This window comes from Canis lupus, chromosome 12 (assembly GCF_011100685.1).
Source record: "Canis lupus familiaris isolate Mischka breed German Shepherd chromosome 12, alternate assembly UU_Cfam_GSD_1.0, whole genome shotgun sequence".
Classification (NCBI taxonomy): domain Eukaryota; kingdom Metazoa; phylum Chordata; class Mammalia; order Carnivora; family Canidae; genus Canis; species Canis lupus.
The window spans coordinates 22480435-22501107 of NC_049233.1; the positions used below are offsets into that span (position 1 = coordinate 22480435).

The 20673-nt window shown below is 39.2% G+C and overlaps 1 protein-coding gene across 2 annotated transcripts in view; it reads left to right on the forward strand.

Moving 5' to 3' along the window:
- Positions 1-6616: 6616 nt before the first annotated feature.
- The window catches only part of FAM83B (family with sequence similarity 83 member B), an 85182-nt gene continuing 71125 nt past the window's right edge, over positions 6617-20673 (forward strand). Inside the window, exon 1 of one of the 2 annotated variants that reach the window (XM_038554353.1) lies at positions 6617-6687. The gene's annotated coding sequence lies outside the window, so the exon portion shown is untranslated. Of the gene's footprint in view, positions 6688-6963; positions 7093-20673 lie in introns of those variants that run through there. The other variant, XM_038554352.1, reaches the window with a different exon arrangement.

Sequence of the window (20673 nt, forward strand, 5' to 3'; positions counted from 1 at the left end):
AATGTCTGCGGTAATGATAATCGTAGTAATATTGGACTTTTGTATGATAATTGCAGGTTTTCTAAGCTATGCAACATCAATTTGAGGTCAGTCAGTATTATTATAATTACACCAGATCTAGGGACATGGAGACACAGGAATTTAAGATGCCATGCTAAAGAGTTAGGACTCATCCAGGATTTCAATGACAATCAAGTGGCTCTACAACTTGGGCTCAGTAGATTTGGTAATGGTATTGATTTCAGTCTCTGTCGTCTGAATTTCTATTTTTTTCTTCTTTTTTTTTAAAAAAAAGATTTTATTTATTTATTCATGAGACACACACACAGGCAGAGACACAGGCAAAGGGAGACGCAGGCTCCACGCAGGGAGCCCGACGTGGGACTTGATCCTGGGTCTCCAGGATCATGCCCTGGGCTGAAAGCAGCGTGGCGCTAAACCGCTGAGCCACCCGGGCTACCCTCTATTTTCTTCTTAATCTTTTTTTTTTTTTTTTTTTCATTCCAGTTGCTCTAAAATCCCAACTGCTTTTCTTAATAGTTTTTTTTTTTTAATAAAAACCTGTATTCTTCATGTAATAACAAATAGCAATGTAATCTGTCTATGGCAGTAGTATTTTATGTTTTGCTAATTTTTTTTCCTTTGGTTAAACATTCTCCCCTAATTCCTTTTTTCCAACTAGCAATCATAACGACGGTGCATTTTATTTTGCCTTTTTTTTTTGTAAGCAGAATTGATGCCACATCTACCTATGAAGTTTAATGTATTTACATTAAATATCAGTTTAATCTCCAACCAGGAAAATATACTTTTGGTTGTTTTATTTGGGGAGTGGTGAAGGCAATAAAGGACATTGTTCAAAAGTGTATCTGCTTATGTTTACAAATGAGTAACTTCACTCTAGTGATTATAGCAGTGATCTAGAGATGAATTTTGATACTGAAAGTTTGATACTGAAGAATGTGGAAGTCACATCCTTGAAGCTCACAGTCTCTTCCATTTATCCTTTTCACTTCTATACCAGTTCTCAGTTTTCAGAAGGAAAGAGGAAATATCAGCTACAGGAGTTGTTAAGAGATAAAAGGGACAGTACATCAGCAGTATCTAGAAGAGTTAAAGCCAGGGCATTCATATTTTATGAATTCATTTGCTTTTCTCACTCTCTTCTTCATTCTTCATATGTTTTTTTGAGCCCCTACTATGCACAAGGGGTACAATGATGGACAGAAATGGATGCTTGTTCTCTGGGAACTTGTGGTAGTTCTCTGGGAGCAAAAGGAGTTGAGCTTTGCATAAATAAACTTAAAATTATAATTCTTATGGTTTTTAGGAAGAAAAAGCACATGATGTCTTGTAAACCTGGAATTCACTGGTCTAGGGAAGGCTTTCCTGCGAATAGAAGCTTTGCATTTAACTCTGATGGAGGAGTTAATAGATTTTTTCTTTAATACACAAGCATGTTTAATGCAGCATTGTGAATAGTAGAAAAATATCATCCATATAAAAGTCTAATCAGTGAGGGAATGCCACTTATATAATAAGTATCCTCACAAAAGGATATTATGCACCCATTAAAAATTAATTAGAACTTTACCTTTTGATACAGAAGGATTTCCATGAAATGATATTGCGTAAGAAAATGAACATTTATTAAAACAAATAAACATAGGGAATATTCTACAGAGTAGTTTCCTCAAGGGAAAAAGAGGAGAAGCAGGGTGAAGATAGCTTTCTAGGCAAAGGAACAGCATCTGCAAAAGCTGTGAAGAAGAAAAGAATCTGAAAAACCGCTGATAGATCTCAGAAAATGGTGGGGTGGGGGTGGGATGTGAGGGGAGGAGGAGATGCCAGTTGAAGCAGAGAGATAAGCCAGACCATACAGGAATAATCCACGTGAAGGACTTTGTTGTTACCATTCAGTGAATGCTTTATACTTTTGAACTCCTTATTCTTTCATCACTTAGCAGTTGCATGCCATCACGTGCGGGTCCTGCAGAGTACTGAACATATATTAGAATCTAAAACATTATGCCTTGTACAAAGGAATTACTCCATAAATCCTAGTTTTCTACTTTGCTTATCCCTCCTTTTCATGCTGCTCCTCCCGTAAAAGAGTATAATGTAACTTTATAGTTCTAACCACTCAGATTCAATACCTATGAATGTGTTTGAACACTGTGTTTGAACAAATGAGGTTAATAAGGTTACTGTCCCCTTATAATAGTAAAACCGAATGACAGTTCTTCATAAAATAACCTATGCACATATTTTAAAAAAGTAATTTCGTGCCTAATTATAAGAAATTTACAAAGAAGGCTGTTTGTGTATAAATATTCACACATAAGTAGACCAAAAAAACATAAAGTTGTTAGATGCTTGACCCACCGATGTTAAAGGAAAGTCATCAGTTTTATTGGTAGCTGATGCAGTTTTGTCAGTGCTATGATTTAAAAAATAAAAAAAATTGGGGTACCCCGTTAGTGGAGTGTCCAACTCTTGATCCCTGCTCAGGTCATGATCTCAGTGTTGTGAGATCAAGCTCTTCATTGGGCTCTGTACTCTGCAGGGAGTCTGCCTGAGATTCTCTCTCCCTCTTCCTCTGCCCCTCCCCTGCTGTCTCTCTCTCTCTCTCTCTCAAATAAACATAAAAAATAAAGAATAATTCTGACAAATGTGTAAATTAAAAATATGTTGTAATTGGATTTCAGGAAGTTGGTATATATTCAAACTGTGCAAAAAAAATTTCTTCTTTTGTATGTATAACAGAGAAGTTCTAGACTTAAGTAATTATTAATGGCCTTTTCACTTTCATTATGTCTGGCAGGACTGCTGTTATTTGTACAACACATGGGGTAATTTTCCATTGTGAAGGACATGTTATAGGACATCTATCATTCCGGATCCTCGCCCACTAAGTTCCTGTGGAGCCCTCAGTCATTATAGCATTTTCCAAAGGGTTGGCAACCCTTTACTGAGAACTCCTGATCTGACTAGCAGAGAAGACAAGATACTGGGAGGATTAAGTTATACCAGAAGACTTCAACAACAACCCAAAAACCACACACACACACACACACACACACACACATACACGCACACACACAGTAATAGGGATGTTATAAAGTCACATATCTTTGGTAGAGAAGTAGAAAGGGGATTAAGGCTTATGCATTTTAATGAGCCCACACCAGCCAAAGCTAGAATTGGACAATGAAGGAGTAGAGGTAAATCTTGAGTGATGGCTATCATACAGAGAGGCAGGAAGAAGCAAGGGAGATATCACAGACTCGACATCCGCTGAGCAGAGATGGGCAAAGGCATGAAGTGAAAAGAAACATGTTATGTCTAGGAGACAGTGATACAGCATTGCAGACATCTGCAAATTAGATCTTCCAAAAAAGGCCCATGGAGTTGGCAGTTTACTGATTCTTCCTCTCCTCCCTCTCTCTCTCACCTTCTCATTGTTTTTTCTTTTAATTACAAAAACATAATTTATATTGCTGACTTCAGTTGAACTCTGTGAAATCTAGTCCAGGTAATGATTGCCTATGAGGACACCTAGAATGATCACTACTGATGTATTTCTACATAATTTATATAACATACGATAGCAATGGATGTCTGTGATTGTGTTAATAATGTTGGTGATAATGCCATGATAAAATACCTCTGAAGATAGCATTCATATTCATCTATAACAATGACAGAGAGCTCATGACTTTTCAGGAGAAGTAATTTAAAAGATACTTAAATTGGACAATTTTTATGTCTTAGCAAATACTGGCAACAAAAGACTAATAATGAATATTTAAAACATTAAACAATTACAATAATCAGTACTTTTTATCAAATATGTCCTATTAGCATTGCTTCATGTTCTGTCTCTCCATTTAATTGCATAATTATGCATTTTACCAGTAAATACTGGCAAGAGCCTAAAAATCATTTATTTGTGCTACGAAAAATGTAAACCACCTTCTAGTTTCATGTATCTGATCTGCTGAAAAGAGAAAGAAGGGGGAAGGAGAGGGCCTCATTCCCTGAAATAATATTAAAATTACCTAACCTTTTAGATACTTCAGATTAAAAAAACTACACAGTACTACATAGTAATTTTGAAAATGAAGGAATCACAATTTCATTCCTCTAAAGGTATTTTGTGATGGAAAATAAAATAATTATTAGTTTTATCTCTATCTATCTATCATCTATCTATCTATAGTTTTATCTATATCTAACTTTAATTATATTTCTTTCCACACCTCTTTTTCACAAATACTCTAACATCTCTGTGGGCTTTATTTTTTTAATTTTTTTTTTTAATAGTCACAGAGAAAGAGAGAGGCAGAGACATAGGCAGAGGGAGAAGCAGGCTCCATGCACCGGGAGCCCCACGTGGGACTCGATCACGGGTCTCCAGGACTGCGCCCTGGGCCAAAGGCAGGCGCCAAACCGCTGCACCACCCAGGGATCCCTCTCTGTGGGCTTTAAACTGTGTTTGCATTGTTGCATCTTGACACACAGAGAAACACACACACACACGCACACACATGCAAGTCAAGAATTCAGATTAACATGGATGATTCCTAGTTATATCTACTACACTTTATTGATCTTTCCATCCTCTGCCCAGTACTTGGCACGGTGCCTTTCCTACACAAAACTCTCAATAACTGTGGGTTGAACCAGTGACTGGCTATTACTTACATAATAGTTTACATAACAATTTAAATGTGGCAAGAATATGAAATAATTATGAAGCTCATTTCACTAAATTTCACAGTAGTCTTAACACGAAGTGTCTTATAAGAGTATTAAACTAATATGCTGATTCAGCCGGTGGTAGGTTTTGCCAACACTATTGGTAATTTTGCTTCTTAACTTACCTCAGAGTTCTTGGGAAAACTGTTTTTGATAAACACTTCTAGATTTTTTATTGTTATATGTGACATTCTTTCTGTATGGATGGCTTTACTGCCTAGAAGCCATTGTCTTAAACTGCATTAAAATATGTATATTTTAAAGCTCTTAAAGGGACGCAAGATTACTCCACTAACTAATGAGTTTTGTCATTATTCAATTCAAATTCCAACAGTTCTGTGAAGTTCCATCAGCATCCCTTAATGATTTAAGCAGTTAATCATTACTTCCTTTTACCTTTTAAAGACCTGTGTGCTTTCCACTTCTAGTTCCTCATACTTGTTGTACTATTAGCTCCCTTTCCTAGAGCACGTGTCCACTCTCTTTACTTGGCTTGTAGGCTCCTTTAAGGGGTCAGGTCAGTTTTGCATATTTTCCCATCCCACTAAGGGCAGAAAGGCTTTAGCATGGCACCTTTAATGACGTCTCTCTTTCCATTTACATTTTCCTCTCTTTCATCTGCTTTTAAGAATTGACACTTTAATAGATATCCTTCTTTGAAATTTCACTTGATTTATGTATGAATGAACATTTTAACAAAATGAGACTTTCTATGGGCCCATTTTAACTTGCTTAGTCTAAATATTCTTGCTATTGTTAAGTGTGTATTTATGAATGCAGTCCCAAATGTCCCTGAGAAACGTCCAGAATTATTTTTGAACATCATAAAAGCAAACAACTAAATTAAGTACCACACACAGATAACATGAATTGAGTGAGTCAGATGATTGCATGTCGAAAATGAAGACCAAGATTGCAAACACATTAAAAGGTTAGACATGGGAATCACAGGAACCAAAGAAAAAAGTTACATATATAAAACAAGATAAATTGAAGATCATAATATTGAAGAAACTATAAATCACAGATACCACAATCTGGGAAGCCTATCTTTGTTCTCTCTTGGAACTTGCTTTTACTTTCTGACATAGCCCTTTGCTGTGTGCTCTCTTTCAGCATCTAGGATATGTAAATCTCATCCTCCAGTCTAAGTTGGTTCATCAGTCAAAACGTAACTGAAATCCCAATAGTTTAGCATTTTCCCCAGGTACTTTATTCAGAGCAAAATATCCATAAAAGTCATTTTTAAGGTCAATTCCATTTTATGATAATTTACATATCATGCCCAAAGCTTAAAATATGCTTATTATTACCCCCAGCTTCATTTTTTCCCGTACTAGGCTGCATTTTTAACGTTTGCTGCAAGCGGCTATGTTTTGAAGACTATATGATCATACAGTTGTTAGAAACATTCCTGAGAGTTATTGAGGTGTAGACAAAATTTTAAAACATAAATTTTATTAATTGCTGTAATTTACGTTGAAACCACATAATGCCGTCATTCCCCGAACCCTGCTCCACAGCAGCCCACCTAGAGTGACCTGCTTTTCACGCAGGTATTCCCGTTTTAAACAGTATCTTTTCCATCTCAAGTCAACAACCAGGGTCATCCAAAGTCGATACCAAATCTTTGATGATGTTTAGAATTTCCCTTTCACATAAAAAGGTACGTGCACAAGCGACGCTTCTACCACCTTTCCACCGCCTGCTGCTTCCCAAGCCTGGAAAGCCCCTGCAGTTGGGTAGGGGTCTGCAGAGCCGGCTGCTGATTGGCTGCCGATTGGCACGATCTCCTGCGGGCTGCCCGCGCCCCACCCTCCCCAGGGAGGTGCGACCCGGTCCCCCCCGCCCTCCGCCCTCCGGAGCCCGGCAACGAGGTGCGTGGGGCGCAGCCCGCTCCGCCGAGGCCCACCGGTGGGTTCCCAGGTGAGCGCGCCGTCCTCCCGGCCTCTGCTCGCCCGGGCCCAGGTGTCGGGACGTGTACTGGCCCCGGAGCCCGCGGGGCGGACGGGGAGGGCAGGCTTTATACTAGGCTGGGAGAGGGCTGGGTGGGGAGAGGGTTGGGTGTCGGGAGCTCAGGCAGGTCCTGAGACGCTTTCTGGCCGCGCGGGGTTTGCAGGGACACCGCTTCGGACTTGTTGCGACTGGTCCGCCCGCCCGCCCTCCCTCGGCCGTGCGCCCGGGCCCCGGGGAGGCGCGGTCGGGGCGGGAAGCGGCCGGGACCTGACGCTCGCCAGGTGACTCCCGTCCCCTCCCTCGGCCTCGCCGTTTCCTGGGCGCCAAACGTCGGGCGGCTGGCGGGGCGGCGCGCGGCTCGGGGCGCTCCTGGCCGTAAGTGGGGCTCGGGCGGCCCTCCCCGGCCGCGGGGGGCGGGGGGGGCTCCCCAGGCTGCGCGCGCGGTGGGCTGGCCCGGCGGGGGAGGAGGGCTGGCGAGCACCCGGGGCGGGATCGGCAGCTCTCCGGGGTGCAGAAGCCCCTTTCCTCTGGTCAACTTTCCTCCATCGTCGGGCGGCTGAGAGCGCGTGGGGAAGTTTGAAAAGTTAGGTCTCAGGCGGGGTGGGGTGCGCTCGGCTTCCTCCAGGGGCAGGCGCCGCCCACCTTGGACGCGGGACTGGTTTCCTCTCCGCTTCTGGAGCGCGCTGCAGACCCCGGGCAGGGGGGCGGGGGAGCAGGGGAGCAGGGGAGCAGGGGGACGGGGGGTGGGGGCAGGGGGGCGGGGGGCGGGGTCTGGAAGGGCCTGGCGGGAGGGGGGAACCGGGGGACGCGGGCCGGCCAGCCGAGGGGGCGCAGGCTGCCCTAGAGCGCGTGTGTCTTTAGGTCTCTAGCGCGGATGGACTGGGAAAGCCAGACAAGAGTTACTCTGGACGAAATCTCTTCTGTTTGAATCCAGTTGCCTTCAGAATAGTTGAGACCTGTGCTTTCCCAAGTCCCGTCGGCGGCCTGTGTCCTTGGTTCGCTCGCTAGGGTGATTCTAGTACATACCAGATTTTGAGAACCAGTGTGCCCAGAGGAGAGAGCTTCTGCAAAGGTAGTCGGAGACTTTAGGCCTGTTCTTTGTGACACGTTAGGGGAATGATTACCCCCTATAAGGTGTGTGAGGAGGCTGAGAATGTGTGTGTGTGTGTGTGTGTGTGTGTCAGTTATTGCATTCATGAGGATGTAAAGAGACAATGGTGCTTTATGTGGAGGAGGCTGTGGGAACGAACACTGGACACCTTGCTGACTCTGCATGCAGTGATGAGGTTCTAAGTTCTAGGATTCTGACCCAGAAGTGGAGAGGAGAACTCAGAGGAGGTCAGAACACAAAGAGAAAGCCGTGCTGGCGCAAACAGTCAAGGCTGGAGACCACGATGTCCAGCAACTCATTTCCAGATTCCCACTTGCTACACATTTTGCCAGGTTCCTGGCAGGCACCTCCCCTCTTTCCCTTTCTCATCCCCAACCAATGCAAGAGCCCCAGGGAAATCCGTGACTGAGGCTGAATCAGCCCTGACATGAAATAGGACAAGGGAGCAGTGATTAAAGGGCCTTAGAAGAGAAATCGAGTTTTTGTTTGTTTGTTGGGTTGATTTTTCAAAATAACTAGGGAATGAGAATGGTGTGAAGCCGGATGAAGTGGGAGTTAGGGGGTTAGTCTTTGTTTTGTTTGTTTCCCAGGATGGTGGCAGTCCCCACACCTTCCTGTTTCAAATTCCACCCCCTGGCTTTTGGGTTTAGGGCACATGTGGTGTACACACCTATTAAAGAGTGCTGGCTGCACCCTGCAGAGCTGAGGGGCTGGGTAGATGCTGCCTTTAAAGCTGGCACATTCTAGACCACAGATGCTCAGAACTTATTGTGGGAAACTTTACCTATTGAACAGTTGCTGAAAGGGATTGGCATAGATGGAGACAAACCACACCTATGGTGCTGACTCAGTAATGTCTTTTGTGATTACTCTCTGGAGATTATTACTATAACAGACTAAACTCTTTTGGGGTGGCTTAATTAATTTTATTATTCTTTCTATTATATCTTCTCTGCTACGATATCCCCTTATTGTTTATGGTGGAGGTTCATACATGGAGTATTTTCTTGACCATGACTTAATGCTGCAGCAACTCACCTACCTGTTTCCTGTCCAATTATATTATACAGTAATGAGTTTCCAAGATGTAATATTACACTTTAAGTCTTGAGAATCTTGTGGGTGAAAGTGTGATTCCAGTAAAGCAGGCCTCTTCTATAACATCTGGCTGGAGGAGAGCTTTTGAAAAGGCCCCACTTAGCTTAATTTAACTAATTATTTATTAAATTACAAGTTGTCCTTGTCTAGCTAGTTAGGTAAGTTTGTATATCTGCTCCTGTAACTTGTAAAATAGGAGTGTTCCAGGGGATGTTTCACAATTCAATGTCTGTTAAACACAGTGTTACTGCTTATTTTGTACTTTTGTTTATTGAATTATTTCTAATCTGGGAGTGGGATGTATGAGGAATTTTGTTGGCAAGTTTATCATTTGAAAATGAGCATACAGTCTCCCTATCACCCCCCAAATAGTGTTCTAATTGATGGTTATGGATTTTAAGGTACCCTGGATTAAATTTTATACAAATAGCACCTAAGCTCCACTGAACAATTAAATCCACCAGTACTTCTCTGAGAAAATGTGAGGCCTTCAGATGGAGCTTCCCTTTTACTGAGGTAGGCCAGTGGACATTAGCTTTGTTTTGTGATGTCTGTCCCAGCCCCCAAGGGTGGAGTAGGGTTCCCAGGGGGTCGGTACTTCTAATCCTTAGAAACAGAGAACTGTGGGCTACTGCCATAGGAACTGGGGAAATGATGGGCTCCAGTAAAAGGGGCATGTGTGGAGGTGAAGTGGAGTGGGAGCAAGTTGGCTCTGAGACTGGGAAGGAGAAGGCTTATTAAGAAGTCAGGAGGTCAACATATATAGGAGGTAGGAATGAGGGATCAGAGAGGCAAATGATGTTTTCAGCAGCTGTGATGCTGTGAGGCGATGAGACTGGGTTGGAGAGATGATCCAGACATAAGGGTTATTCACCCATTGGGCACATCTGTGTTGGGAAGTATTTGAATCATTGATCATGGCTGATATGAGGAACCTTTTCCTCAGGGACATCTAATTACTACTCAGTTTATAATTTTGTTTTATTTTCATACTGTCCTTAGGAGGGAGGCCAGATGTCCCCTAAAGGCACATGACTTTTATCTTTTGAACTATATATCAAGTGATTTGTAGACTGCACCCATTTCTGGGGAAGGTAAATTAGTGATGGTCAGCCTTTTGAGAATTGGCATAGGGTCAGGTGTAATTTCCATGTTACTGGCAGTCCTGATATCTAAAGTTTACACCAAATTTATGCAGTCCTGATATCTAAAAGTTATGATTTTGTGCTCTAATACTCTCCATTAAACATGCACATAAAACAGCACTATTTTGTGCTGAGCAATGTGCTGATTCACTCTAGGTAGGAAGGTTAATAAGATACTGTTCCTGGATCTCAGGAAGCTTACAGTTAAGGACCTAATAACATTTACAAGTACAAACAAATTAATGAATCTGGTCCACTTACGATTTCCTTCATATTCTCTGGATGTTCCAGCAGATAGTGTATATGTCCATTAATCACTTGTGAAATTAAACATTAGCACACCTGACTTAGTCGTGATTTTGGACAAAGTACCTAAATTCTTTTTTTTTTTTTTTTTAAGATTTTATTTATTTGACAGTAACAGGCAGAGGGAGAGGGAGAAAGCAGACTCCCCGGTGAGCAGGGAGCCCTAGGACAGGGGATGGGGGCACCATCCCAGGACCCTGAGATCATAACTTGAGCCAAAGACAGATGCTTAACCAACTGAGCCATCCAGGTGCCCCCAAAGTATCTAAATTCTATTGGCCTCTCAGGTGTGTCCCATCCTACTGGGAGATTCTCTGTGATCACTTCGTATTAAGGGTACCATAAAATAATGTTAACTAACATCTCTCCACAGTCTCACTGGGAAGCTCATTATTTTTACTTGTTTTGTCACATTTTCATTTCAAAGGGTTTTAGTTCTCTATTTATTGTCAGGTTGCTTCTCTGATTAAATGAGCATTTCTCTTTTGGGGAAGAAAAGGCAGTTTTCAAAGCACCAAAAAGTGGCATCTTCCACTTCAGTAGTTGCAGTAGAGTCACTCAGCAGAACTTTTGTCCAGGCTGTCATTTATTTCCATGCACAGGCAATGATGGCTTTCATTCTTTACAGCCTATTGCTCCAACTACTGTCTCCTCTGACTCATTCAACAGCTGTTTCTGTTGTTTTAAAATAATTGCCTTTTTCTTGAATAAATGTGACTTCTGAATTATTTGTTAAAGAAGGGCAAAAGCCAGCTAAGTTCTTAGAGTGAGAAGCTAGTGACCAAGTCTCCCCCCCCCGCCCCCACCCCAGTGACTCCTTGCTTCAAATACATGCCTTCCTGCCCTTCATCTCTTCTTGTCTCTCTAATCTTTTGTCCAATCTTACGGCGGTTTCTGGCCTCTTTGTTCCTTTCCATGCTTCTCTTCCTTTTCTTTCTTTTCCTCTCTCTTCCCCTCCCTTCTTTCCTCATCCCCTTTCATCCTTAAGCTCATCTTCATTTTCTGTTCCACCTCTCATCTTTTCTTTTTCCTTCTCTCCCATTCCCTACTTCTATTTATGTGGCTATCTCTCCATCTGTTCACCTATTTGTCTTTATTTCTGTCCGTCATCTCTCAGTATCAGTACACTTTTCTATTTTGGTACATTGTGGGCTTCTAAAAACCTATGAAAATCAATAACATATATTGCAGAGGTAATTTTATAAGAGATCAAATATAAATAAAATTGCCAGTTTACTTTAAATGTTAGAATCATTTAGGGTTAGGTTAGAACCCTAACCTTAACCCTAACACTATTCAACAATATGGTTCTGACATGTGTACATGTGTTCAGTGATCATCTGATTAAAACTAAAGATTTGCCTTCTTTGACATGTTCAATAATTACCATCTTTGCCGTTATTATACTCAGCTTCTTAGATAAGCATTTTACTAACAGAGACTTTCATTTTTCCATTTTCCTAAAACTGACATAAAATAAGTTGAAGTTTCAATAAAATATCCAAATAAGAGTACAAATAAGAATAAAAAGAAGAATAGTGTTACTGAAACTGGATATTAACATGCCCGCAGCCTCTGCAGTAAGTTGCAATGTTTATTAATTGATGGATTGAAAACTGGGTTTATCATAGGAAAGGTACTCTTTAGTGTCAGCATCTAATGTAGAAAGGTTCAAAGGTCAAAAAAACCTAAGTAGGGATCAACTGTACATATAATCAAAACTTACTTTAAAGAAATTTCAGTAGGAAAATGACACTAAAGAAAATCAAAAGTACTCTAAGGCTCTTGGACCCAAAATAAAGTTCCGCAAAAGTTGGGACAGAAGCCCGTGAACATCCTAATTAGTTATATGCATGTGTCACACATAGAATAAATGACTTGAGTTAAAGAAACTAATTATTATGTTTGATTTTCATATCCTAGCACTGTGGTATCATTATTTGGGGTATCTTCTCTCTTTTCCATCATGCTTACACTGGTGTGGGCCTTACAGACAAATGGGAGTGAGACAGAAGAGCTGCCAGGTGCAGTTTCTGGTTCAGGTCTGGTTTATAGAAGATGACTAGAGCTTTATAAGCGTCAGCCTTTGCTCAGTCATTACTGTTACCCAGAGTAGAACCACTGTCACAGGAATTTAGCACAATTGTGAAGGAACACTGTTTATGTGTAATCCACAAGACCTAGAAATCCATCTTTACAAATCCAGCAGCATTTTATGCATTTTTAAAAATATTTATTTATTTATTTATGATAGAGAGAGAGAGAGAGAGAGAGAGAGGCAGAGACACAGGCAGAGGGAGAAGCAGGCTCCATGCCGGGAGCCCGATGTGGGACTTCATCCTGGGACTCCAGGATCTCGCCCTGGGCCAAAGGCAGGCGCCAAACCGCTGAGCTACCCTGAGATCCCCCCATTTTATGCATTTTAAAAAATATATATTTATTTATACCTTTTTGGTTAACTTCTTTGTGTGCAAGTGTTCTGTGAGCAAGTGAGAGGAGCCAATGAAGAAAACAACAAAAGATCTAAAGTAGGGTGGGCTAGGTTTCCAATCAGATTTTTTTGGGTATTTCTGAGGGAAAGTAAAAAAGAAGTACTTCATTTCATCTCTGATATAGCTATCTACACAGGCTTAATTAAAAGTGAATCCTGAGGGAAAAGACTAATGTAGGCTTGCTAGACATTGAGATTGCTTTACATGTTCTGTTTACTTATATGGCTCTTTATACAAATTAAATTATACAAATTAAAATCTTTCCATGCTAGATAGGTTATTAACACTTCATATTTTTTGGCATGTTAACTAAATAAACTTGTGTCCACTTTCACAGTTTCTGCAATATTATTTCTCTTATAAACCTCTACTTTTATTTTTTTTTAATATTTTTGTTTATTTATTTTAGAGAGACAGAGCTCGCACATGCAAGTCAGGGGAGGAGCAGAGGGAAAGGGACAAGTAGACCAGGAGCACAACATAGGGCTCTGTCTCAGGACCCTGAGATCATGACCTGAGCCGAAATCAAGAGTCTCAGATGCTTAACAGACTGAACACCCAGGCGCCCCAAACCTCTACTTTTTAATAGTCCAAGGTCTTTTTTTATTGCTGCTAAATACATAAAACACTGACTTTTGATAGCCATTCATTACTAACATGCATAAGGAAAATACATTTTCTTAAGACATTTTATTTGCAAACTTTCACTTTTTCATAGATGAAGGACACTGTTTTTGTTATCTGTATTTGGAAAGCCACTTTACTAGTTCATATTGGAACACTTGTTTATGATGTTTTCCTACAGCACCTGTTCTTCTGTAAATGTCAGTGTGTACCAAGATTGACTTTCTGTTGTCTTACGTAGATTCAAAAGCTGGGACAAGAAAGCATCGGAGACGCATTCAACATTTCACTTGTTAGGGCCCTTGTTGCTAGTGGTGCTCTCATCTAAATATATCAAGTCCTTGTTCTGTATCATACAGAGGTTCAGAAACTGAGGTTGAGAGATCTTGAACCCACTTCCGGTGGTAATCAGGGAATTGTAGATAGGTGCTTTGAAGTGGGGAGGGTTGGTAAGACAGACTGATGAGGGTGAGGAAATAGACCTCTTGTTATTTCCCCTTTGTGATTAAGAGTAAGAGAAGAATGGAACATTGATCTCAGCATACTTAAAATGTAAGAGAATAGGCCTTAACTAAACAGCAGTGATAGTCAAAAATAAGGAATTCCCAATATGACAGAGGCACAGATAAATTAGAATAAACAGCATGGTGGCCTTTGAGCAACTTCCATTTTAGTGAGGGGGATACAGGCAATGGCAAGTAAACAAATACCTTGATTATTTTTACATAATAATAAGTGCTCGATGTTAAATAAAACCAGGTAATAGAATTAAACATGGCAGAGAGGGTAGGTCCTTTTTTAAAATGGGAGGTCTGGAAGACCTCTCTAAGGAGGTGCCCCATGAATAAGAACGAAAAGAAAGAGAATTCCAAGCTGTTGGAACAACTATTGAAAACATCCTAAAATGAGAATTAACTTGGCATGTTCCCTGTAAAGACTGTAAGCCAGGGAATATGTCTAGAAACCAGTTGAATACATGAGTCTGGAGCCTGGGGGAGCAGTCACATCTAGAGATTTTCGAGTCATCATGGATATAGAATATTTTCTGATGGAAGACTAGATGAAAAAAAAAAAAAAGAAAGACTAGATGACATTATCCTGGGGAGAATATTGCCAGAGAAGAGTGAAGGTACAGTTAAGTCAAGTTCCCAAGTCCGAGCCCAGAGAGCAGGAAAATAAATAGCTTTGATGACTTAAGAAGGAAATTCTTACCTTCTGTCCTACAATCCAGTATTGAGAATATCTTGGCAATGATTTTCAGATACCATTGGTAGTAACAGTAGTCACTTAAAAATCATTTCCCCTAGTACTGTAGCATTCTCAAGGAAAATAAACAAAAACCCAGATACTGATCCTGTTGTAAGTTTTGCCTACCTTTAGTGTAGAGAGATATACACACACTTCTTGAAACCAGAATCTAGGTTTGCATCGGATGTTGTGTGTTGGATAAACTTCAGCCTTACACTGCTGTTTTACCATGTTGGAAAATATAGGCTTTTAAACTCAGCACTGCTCTGGAATAAATACTCTAATTTCACCTTACTGGTATACACACATCTATAATCATAATCCATTTAAACACCCAGGGAATCCTTTCTTCCTGCTGAAATAAGTTCATAATATAACAGAAGTGATATCAAAAACAGGAGAGAAAGAAGTCCTATTTTACAGCTAATTTGTATCACTATGTTGAAAAACAAGACTTAGAACTTCATTTCATGAAGATTAAATACCCAGAAGCTATTTTCAGAATGACTTTAACATAATTAAACATTTCAAAATGCAGTTCTTAGGGGAGAATTCCCAAATGACACTTGATAACGTTTCTATCCTACTGACAAAGTGCTCATTTGAAATTAGTATTTATGTTTATTTTTATAGAGATCTATGGATTTATCTAATTAGTTTTATAATGCTCAGGGGGTTTCTAATTACTCTTTTAAGAGTCCTTTTCTGTGGGCAGTATTTTGTATCAAAAAACTAACCTCCATTTAATAGAAACAAATAGGTGCTTCAGTCTGAAGAGTTCTGCATGGATACTATCATTTAAAAAAAACTTACCCTTCAGGATTTTTTGGCCTATCATAATCAGCTCTCATAATGTTATAGTGAGTTATTAAATAAGTATATTATTAGCTTGTTATGTAACAGTTATGTACTGAGCATCAATAATCGTGGTAAACAGAGATAATCTTCACCATCACAGAGTTTATAGTCTAGTGAAGAAGGTAGAGAGTAATGCATTTAAATAATGCATGGAAGGTGATAATATGTGCAACATTGCTATATAAGCTCCTTACAGGGACTCTGTTCCTTCACTGGGAAGTTGGGGATAGCACAGCACACCATGAGCTACTTATTCAGACCTCATGAAGTGTATGCAGTTATTTTAAATTTTTTTTTCCTTTTTGGTCACTGAACCTATATAGCTTTAGTTTCCCATATTCTGTACTTGTTTACGTGTTGCTCTGTAAGAATTATTAAACTGTTTTAGATGAGGCATTTTGAATTACCTATGACAGTCAACTTAGTACATAAATGGAAAAACAGGAGGGTATTCTAAAGTAAAAAATAACTATTGGAATAAATCTCTTAAAAATTAATTTTTTCCTCAAAGCAAAAGAATACATATATATTGATAAAAATTTGGTAAATACAGAAAAGTGTAAAGAAGTTTTTAAAAATCACCCATAAAACCACCTCTCCAAGGTAGCCACTTTCAATTTTATGTATGCGTTTTTATTTTTATTTTTGGATGAGCTTTCTTTAATTATAACTCTGTTCTCATATAGTTTGATAACATGCTTGTTACCCATAGAGTGTCATCATTTTTGTATGCTATTAAAACTACTAGAGGCAGATTTTGATTGTCTTGGCTTTTTGTTTTGCATTTGAAAATTGGTGTGTAGAATATTCTTTAAGTTCAAAAAAGAAAATTAAGGGGCTCCCCGGTTAAGCATCCAACTCATGATTTCAGCTCAGGTCATGATCTTAGGGTCCTGAGATCCAGCCTGCCTAAGATTCTCTCTCCCTCTCCCTCTGCACTCTTTCTTCTACCTGTGCTTGCTCCAGTGAATTCTCTCTCTCTCTCTCAAAAAAAAAAAGCTGAATTATGAAGGCTGACTTAGGAGAAACTGAGAAACTGAGATGAAGGACATTAGGCAGTTCTTGTCACACTAGAAGCACTTTTTTAACCACCTCCCCTCCCCCAAATAACCTTAGCAAGTTTGTGGGTATTACAGATCTTTTCAGCAGGTAAAATGAATATCCTGTTAGAATTTTGTCAAGGGTGCCCTGGAGCCCAACTCATTGCACATGATAGGACTCTTTCAAAGATCTGTCCTCTACTTGATTATATACAGAAAGTGGATACTCATGAAGAAAATAAGAGAAAAATAGAGCCTTATTGTTAAGTAAAATTCTCTCCTATATTACTGTTACTAGGATGTGGGGGTTCAGGGATCCAAAAGCTCAGGCTCAGCCCCTCACTGCTTACAAAATCCAAAGGCAGACAAGAAGTAGTGAATTGAGAAAGTTTATTGTAGTGAGGCCACCTCTGGGGAGACAGTGGACCAGCACTTCAAAGTCTGTCTCCAAAGTGCTGAAAATACTTTTCTTTCTTTCTCTTTCTTTTCTTTTCTTTTCTTTTCTTTTCTTTTCTTTTCTTTTCTTTTCTTTTCTTTTCTTTTCTTTTCTTTTCTTTTCTTTTCTTTTTTTTCTTTTCTTTTTTTTCCTTTCTTTTCTTTTCTTTTCTTCTTTTCTTTCTTTTCTTTTCTTTTCTTTTCTTTTCTTTTTTTCTTTTCTTTCTTTTTATCTTCTTTCTTCTCTCTTTCTTTCTTTCTTTCTTTCTTTCTTTCTTTCTTTCTTTCTTTCTTTTCTTTCTCTTCTTTTTCTTTAAAGATTTTATTTATTTATTCATGAGACACACACAGAGAGAGGCAGAGACAAGGTAGAGGAAGGGAGAAGCAGGCTCCATGCAGGGAGCCCATTGCAGGACTTAATCCCAGGACTCCAGGATCACGCTCTGAACCAAAGGCAGATGCTCAACTGCTGAGCCACCTAGGCGTCGCACTTCCACATTTCTATAAGGAAAATGTGGGACAAAGGTCAGTGGGCAAATGCAGATGAGCAGAAGAGGTCAGGTGATAATTGTCTTGGAGTCAGTCAGAAGGAATCTTGCTGGCTCAGAGCAGTTCTTATTGCTTGAAATTCCCATCATGGGATGTTTTGCCTGTAGGGTCTTTTGCCTGAGTTAAGAGATAAGCTGGGAAGAAGAATTTAGTCAATTAGAAAGTACACACTGAGGTCAAAATGGAAGTGTTTGAAGTCATCTTTCATTACTATCTAACAATTTATTTTAGTAGTCTTTATGGCTGATACAGAGTGGAGAGCTTTTTATCTCATTTAGTCCTTTTGCAGTCAGTACTGTTCTTTTACCTGTTTTCCTGATGAAGGACATGAGGCTCAGACCCCTGAAATTTCATGACCAAAAACTTAAGACCAGTATGTGGCAGAGTAGAAGACAAAACTTGGGCCATCTCACCCACTCTGTGTCACTGAACCAACCAGTGATTTGTCACTCAACCCTACTCTCCCACTTCACACAATTAAAAGATGACTCTTCTGATCTTAAGATCATTTAAAATATTAATTCTGGCACCTAATATATATGCTGTTTGTTTCTGCAAACTGTATCAATGTGTTTCTATTGATTCATCTGAACGATTGTTACATATATTGATCAGGATCAGGACAAGATGGAACACTTTATAGCACAAGATACAACCCCATTAGGATGACCTTATTCTTTTCATTAGAGCTTCTGGAATGCTAGTATCATGATAGAATGTTATTCAGGAGCAGTTTAGTTGTTGTTAAAACAGTAATTTGCTTTAATTTCACGTGCATTTTAAGCCATGCATAGAGTAATTCCACTTGCATTTTAAGCTATGCATAGAGTATTCCTCTGCAGTTTGACTATCTAGTGTCAGACTGCAATTGGTACTCTTGGGCCATTTTGTTGTAAGTATTATTATAAAGCCAGCTGAGAATTTTTTATTAAGTTTGGATGCCAAAATTTGATACCAAATTGTACTTGACAACTTGACTATTATAGTCAATTTTTAAATTTAATAGTATCATCTTTAATATTTTAATTGTCATCTTAAGTTTCTGGTAATCAAATTCCAAGTCAAACACAATCTAGACAACTAAAAATTCAAGGGAAAAAGAGATACATAATTTTCAACTGTTGTGGACCATGGATTAAATATGACCTCATCTTAACTTGATTATGTCTGCAAAGAAGACACTATTTCCAAATAAGATCACATTCACTGGTACCGAGGGCTTGTACTTGAACATACCTTGTTAGAGGACATTGTTTAACCCATAACAGCATTTAGGAGTTGTATACTAACAGCCTAAGACAGAAGTGGGAAGAGGATTTTGGAGATACCAGCAGCTGTGATCCTTTTTGTGTTTCTTTCAAAGTCTTGACATTCGAGGGATCCCTGGGTGGCGCAGCGGTTTGGCGCCTGCCTTTGGCCCAGGGCGTGATCCTGGAGACCCAGGATCGAATCCCACATCAGGCTCCCGGTGCATGGAGCCTGCTTCTCCCTCTGCCTATGTCTCTGCCTCTCTCTCTCTCTCTCTCTGTGACTATCTTAAATAAATTAAAAAAAAAAAAAAAAGTCTTGACATTCGATCATCTGCTTATACATTAGTAACCATAACCTCCAACTATTTGTGATAAGAAAGTTGTAATTTCTCTTTGGAGCATTTTTCCACTAACCTGTTGTTTCAGAAGTCTTTTTAATGAATCTTCTTAGATCAGAAACCATAAACAAGTATGTCATTTGCATATTTAGTTTTATGATAAAACTGCCAAAACATTTTCCAGAGTAGCCCATGAATTGAAATCTAATGTTTAATACCTAGTTTTGTATCCTTTATAGATTTAACACTTAGAATTTATACTTTCCACAAATCACACCAAAGATTCAATATCAAATAAATTTGTAATGCTTTTGAGGCATGGATTTGAAACCCTTATTTTATAAGCCAATTTTTTTGGAATGAGTCACTTAACTAGCAGATGACCTTAGTGGTTGGTTTAGCTTTTACATGATAGTGAAATTTTATTTTTCTTTACTCATTAACTATTATGTATATTTATATATACTTTCTAGGAGTTTTTAATGGTTATTAATAAAATAATGCAGCCTTACATGCTTAAAGGTATACCCCATTAATTTTGTCCTCAAATTACACCCTTAAAATGTTCAGCAGTTGAGCTCTTGAGAGTGCCATATTAAATCTGTAACTAAATACAGGTGCTGTATTATTGCAATACTCACTTATGCAAGTACCATTACCTTACTGTTCTCCCTTAAAAATTTTTTCTAAATAGTTCCTTCACAATTATCCCTTGTAAACAGCTCTTGTGATAAATGTGTATCTCTAGGCAGTGGTTAGAGGGTATAGCTTCTCTAGCAGGACAATATCAAGCATATTTATTTTTTATCTTAACTCTTATGTAATATCTCAACTTCCACGCTCATAGCCATTGCATTTTTTCTATGATGTGTTTTTCTGCATTGCATCTGGCATTCCTATTTGATTAATCCTATATAGTGTTTTACTTTTTTCATCTTCTGTTGTTTTGTTTTGTTTTTTTCCCTCATTAACTTTTTGTCTCTGTCCTCATGGTTTTATTTTGCTTTCATGGTCCTCTTGATCTCTGTGATTTCACAGTTTACCTATAGCTCAAGAATGAATTTTTTTTTTTTTACAGTTGCAGAGTATATATTTATGTAGATAAAACTTGGGAATCAATAAAGCATTTAAAGCACTTCATGCATTTTAACTTCTAAGTAGATAATAGGTGTTTAACCTCACATATTATAGGAATCCAAAAGTTACATTTTAAAAATTAGGAAATAAGTGCTAAGAAAATTTAAGATTTTTGTAAACAACCAACAGTTAACTACTGTCTTAAGCAATTACAAATAACAGATGTGATTTTCTTGGGATCACTGGATGCCATCCCTTCATGAACTGGAATTGTCAAATGAACACCACACCTCACTAAATCTTGGGGAACTACACTCTATTCCAATGGATTGATTCTATCAAGTAAATGAAAATCTTACTTCTTTGTTAAAATGAGTCCAGTATT